Source organism: Nymphaea colorata, unplaced genomic scaffold (genome assembly GCF_008831285.2).
Source record: "Nymphaea colorata isolate Beijing-Zhang1983 unplaced genomic scaffold, ASM883128v2 scaffold0002, whole genome shotgun sequence".
Lineage (NCBI taxonomy): Eukaryota > Viridiplantae > Streptophyta > Magnoliopsida > Nymphaeales > Nymphaeaceae > Nymphaea > Nymphaea colorata.
The window spans coordinates 1,009,836-1,016,311 of NW_022204508.1; positions in this window are offsets into that span (position 1 = coordinate 1,009,836).

Genomic DNA, 6,476 nt, shown 5'->3' on the forward strand with positions numbered 1-6,476 from the left:
CTCATTCATTTTCGCACAAACTTGTGATTTCAATCTACTAAATCATTTATTATAGACGTAACAACAAGTTAAACACTTTCAATTAAGAATGCATGATTATATGAATCACTTAAATCTCACTTGCATTCGTACAAACATGTGATTTCAATCCTTTAGAACGTTCCCTATAGATGTAACAACAAATTCAACTCATCGGACTAACTACACGTGTACAAATATAGTGACTTCAACCATTTGTATCCATATAAACTTGTGATTTCAACCATTTAAATCATTCATTATAGATGTAATAACAAGTGAAATACATTAGATTAACTATAAGGGACCAATATAATGACTTGACTCTCATTCATTTCCAAACGCACTTCTTTTTTCAAGCCACTAAGTCATTCTATACGTATGTAACAAATGGTTACGCACATTCAATTAAATATAAGTTATCAAATGTATGTAAGAACAAGTAAAAATGAATCACATAATCTCTCCATTAAACATAAGCGATCAAATGTATGAATAACAAGTGAAACACCTTAAGTTACCTGTAAGACACCAAATGAATCACTCGAATCCCATTCATTTTCATATCAACCTATGATTTGAATTTACTAAATCATTTAATATAAACATAACAACAAGTTAAGTACATTCAATTAAATATGCGTGATCAATTGAATCATTTAAATCCCACTCGTATTCATGTGAACTTGTGCATCGATCACTATAGATGTAGCAACATGTTCAACTTATCGTACAAACTAGAAAGGATCAAACTAATGCAGAGGTCTCCATTATATCCATATAAACTTGTGAGTTTTAATTATTTAAATCATTGATCATGGATGTAATAACATGTGAAACACGTTAGGTTAACTATAAGACACCAAATTAATCACTCGAATCACATTCATTTTCATACAAACTTGTGATTTCAGTTCACTTAATCAAGCAACATGGATGTAACAATAAGTTAAGCACATTCAATTAAGTATGTGTGATCATTTGAATCACTTAAATCGCACTTGTATTGATACAAACTTGTAATTTCAATCCTTTAGATCGTGCACTATAGTCGTACCAATACGAGTCAGATTTAAATGATTCATATGATCTCGCATACTTTATTGAATGTACTTGACTTATTGTTATATCCATGTTAAATGATTTAGTAGATTGAAATCACAGGCTTGCATGAAAATGAATGAGATTTGAGTGATTCATTTGGTGCCCTATTGTTAACCTAATTCACTTGTTAAGCACATTCAATTAAATTACAAGTGAAACACATTAGGTTAACTATATGACACCAAATGAATCACTTGTTAAGGACATCCGTATTAAGACTCATTATAAATGTAACAACTAGTGAAACACATTAGGTAAACCATAAGACACCAAATGAATCACTCGAATCTCATTCATTTTCATACAAACTTGTGATTTCGATCTACTAAATCATTTAATATAGATGTAACAACAAGTTAAACACATTCAATTAAGCATGCATGATCATATGAATCATTTAAATTTCACTTGTATTGGTACGAACACGTGATTTCAATCCTTTACATCGTTTACTATAGATGTAACAACAAATTCAACTCATCGGACTAATTACATGCATTCAAAGTAATGCATAGATCCCATTTGTATCCACATGAACTTGTGATTTCAATCATTTAAATCATTCATTATAGATGTAATAACAAGCGAAATACACTAGATTAACTGTAAGGGACCAACTTAATGACCTGACTCTCATTCATTTCCAAACGAACTTCTTATTTCAAGCCACTAAGTCATTCTATACGTATGTAACAAATGGCTACGCACACTCAATTAAATATATTGATCAAATATATGTAATAACAAGTGAAAATGAATCATTTAATCTCTCAATTAAATATATGTGATCAAATATATGTAATAACAAGTGAAACATATTAGGTTACCTACAAGACACCAAATGAATCACTCAAATCTCATTCATTTTCATACAAACCTATGATTTCAATATACTAAATCATTTAATATAGACGTAACAACAAGTTAAGCACATTCAATTAAGTATGCGTGATCAAATGAATCACTTAAATCTCACTCGTATTGAGACGATTGATTTAGTGTGCGTATGGATACAAATGAATGAGATGTAACAACATGTTCAACTTATTGAACAAACTACAAGGGATCAAACTAAACTAATCCATAGGTCTCCTTTACATTCATATAATCTTGTGAGTTTTTATCGTTTAAATCCTTGATCATAGATGTCATAACGAGTGAAACACATTAGGTTAATTATAAGACACCAAATGAATCACTCAAATCTCATTTATTTTCACACAAACTTGTGATTTGAATTCACTCAATCTAGCAATATGGATGTAACAACAAGTTAAGCACATTCAATTAAGTATGTGTGATCATTTGAATCACTTAAATCTCACTTGTATTGATACGAACTTGTGATTTCAATCCTTTAGACCGTGCACTATAGTTGTAACAATAAATTCAACTCATCGGACTAACTACACGCGTTTGTATCCACATGAACTTGTGATTTCAATCATTTAAATCATTCATTATATATGTATTCCAAACGAACTTCTAGTATCAAAGCCACTAGGTCATTCTATACGTAAGTAAGAAATGGTCACGCACATTCAATTAAATACAAGTGATCAATTATATGTAATAACAAGTGAAAATGAATCACTTAATCTCTCAATTAAATATAAGTGATCAAATATATGTAATAACAAGTGAAACACATTAGGTTACTTACAAGACACCAAATGAATCACTCCAATATCATTCATTTTCATACAAACCTACGATTTTAATCTACTAAATCATTTAATATAGACGTAACAACAAGTTTAGCACATTCAATTACGTAAGTGTGATCAAATGAATCACTTAAATCCCACTCGTATTGATACGAACTTGTGATTTCAATTCCTTACATCGATCACCATAGATGTAAGAACTAGTTCAACTTATTGAACTAACTACAAGGGATCAAACTAATGCATAGGTCACCTTTATATCCATACAAACTTGTAAGTTTTAATCATTTAAATCATTGATCAAAGATGTAATAACAAGTGAAACACAATAGGTTAACTACAAGACACCAAATGAATCATTCTAATCTCATTCATTTTCGCACAAACTTGTGATTTCAATCTACTAAATCATTTATTATAGACGTAACAACAAGTTAAACACATTCAATTAAGAATGCATGATTATATGAATCACTTAAATCTCACTTGCATTCGTACAAACATGTGATTTCAATCCTTTAGAACGTTCCCTATAGATGTAACAACAAATTCAACTCATCGGACTAACTACACGTGTACAAATATAGTGACTTCAACCATTTGTATCCATATAAACTTGTGATTTCAACCATTTAAATCATTCATTATAGATGTAATAACAAGTGAAATACATTAGATTAACTATAAGGGACCAATATAATGACTTGACTCTCATTCATTTCCAAACGCACTTCTTTTTTCAAGCCACTAAGTCATTCTATACGTATGTAACAAATGGTTACGCACATTCAATTAAATATAAGTTATCAAATGTATGTAAGAACAAGTAAAAATGAATCACATAATCTCTCCATTAAACATAAGCGATCAAATGTATGAATAACAAGTGAAACACCTTAAGTTACCTGTAAGACACCAAATGAATCACTCGAATCCCATTCATTTTCATATCAACCTATGATTTGAATTTACTAAATCATTTAATATAAACATAACAACAAGTTAAGTACATTCAATTAAATATGCGTGATCAATTGAATCATTTAAATCCCACTCGTATTCATGTGAACTTGTGCATCGATCACTATAGATGTAACAACATGTTCAACTTATCGTACAAACTAGAAAGGATCAAACTAATGCAGAGGTCTCCATTATATCCATATAAACTTGTGAGTTTTAATTATTTAAATCATTGATCATGGATGTAATAACATGTGAAACACGTTAGGTTAACTATAAGACACCAAATTAATCACTCGAATCACATTCATTTTCATACAAACTTGTGATTTCAGTTCACTTAATCAAGCAACATGGATGTAACAATAAGTTAAGCACATTCAATTAAGTATGTGTGATCATTTGAATCACTTAAATCGCACTTGTATTGATACAACTTGTAATTTCAATCCTTTAGATCGTGCACTATAGTCGTACCAATACGAGTCAGATTTAAGTGATTCATATGATCTCGCATACTTTATTGAATGTACTTGACTTATTGTTATATCCATGTTAAATGATTTAGTAGATTGAAATCACAGGCTTGCATGAAAATGAATGAGATTTGAGTGATTCATTTGGTGCCCTATTGTTAACCTAATTCACTTGTTAAGCACATTCAATTAAATTACAAGTGAAACACATTAGGTTAACTATATGACACCAAATGAATCACTTGTTAAGGACATCCGTATTAAGACTCATTATAAATGTAACAACTAGTGAAACACATTAGGTAAACCATAAGACACCAAATGAATCACTCGAATCTCATTCATTTTCATACAAACTTGTGATTTCGATCTACTAAATCATTTAATATAGATGTAACAACAAGTTAAACACATTCAATTAAGCATGCATGATCATATGAATCATTTAAATTTCACTTGTATTGGTACGAACGCGTGATTTCAATCTTTAGATCGTTACTATAGATGTAACAACAAATTCAACTCATCGGACTAATTACATGCATTCAAAGTAATGCATAGATCCCATTTGTATCCACATGAACTTGTGATTTCAATCATTTAAATCATTCATTATAGATGTAATAACAAGCGAAATACACTAGATTAACTGTAAGGGACCAACTTAATGACCTGACTCTCATTCATTTCCAAACGAACTTCTTATTTCAAGCCACTAAGTCATTCTATACGTATGTAACAAATGGCTACGCACACTCAATTAAATATATTGATCAAATATATGTAATAACAAGTGAAAATGAATCATTTAATCTCTCAATTAAATATATGTGATCAAATATATGTAATAACAAGTGAAACATATTAGGTTACCTACAAGACACCAAATGAATCACTCAAATCTCATTCATTTCATACAAACCTATGATTTCAATATACTAAATCATTTAATATAGACGTAACAACAAGTTAAGCACATTCAATTAAGTATGCGTGATCAAATGAATCACTTAAATCTCACTCGTATTGAGACGATGATTTAGTGTGCGTATGGATACAAATGAATGAGATGTAACAACATGTTCAACTTATTGAACAAACTACAAGGGATCAAACTAAACTAATCCATAGGTCTCCTTTACATTCATATAACTTGTGAGTTTTTATCGTTTAAATCCTTGATCATAGATGTCATAACGAGTGAAACACATTAGGTTAATTATAAGACACCAAATGAATCACTCAAATCTCATTTATTTTCACACAAACTTGTGATTTGAATTCACTCAATCTAGCAATATGGATGTAACAACAAGTTAAGCACATTCAATTAAGTATGTGTGATCATTTGAATCACTTAAATCTCACTTGTATTGATACGAACTTGTGATTTCAATCCTTTAGACCGTGCACTATAGTTGTAACAATAAATTCAACTCATCGGACTAACTACACGCGTTTGTATCCACATGAACTTGTGATTTCAATCATTTAAATCATTCATTATATATGTATTCCAAACGAACTTCTAGTATCAAAGCCACTAGGTCATTCTATACGTAAGTAAGAAATGGTCACGCACATTCAATTAAATACAAGTGATCAATTATATGTAATAACAAGTGAAAATGAATCACTTAATCTCTCAATTAAATATAAGTGATCAAATATATGTAATAACAAGTGAAACACATTAGGTTACTTACAAGACACCAAATGAATCACTCCAATATCATTCATTTTCATACAAACCTACGATTTTAATCTACTAAATCATTTAATATAGACGTAACAACAAGTTAAGCACATTCAATTACGTATGTGTGATAAATGAATCACTTAAATCCCACTCGTATTGATACGAACTTGTGATTTCAATTCCTTACATCGATCACCATAGATGTAAGAACTAGTTCAACTTATTGAACTAACTACAAGGGATCAAACTAATGCATAGGTCTCCTTTATATCCATACAAACTTGTAAGTTTTAATCATTTAAATCATTGATCAAAGATGTAATAACAAGTGAAACACAATAGGTTCACTACAAGACACCAAATGAATCACTCGAATCTCATTCATTTTCGCACAAACTTGTGATTTCAATCTACTAAATCATTTATTATAGACGTAACAACAAGTTAAACACATTCAATTAAGTATGCATGATTATATGAATCACTTAAATCTCACTTGTATTCGTACGAACATGTGATTTCAATCCTTTAGAACGTTCCCTATAGATG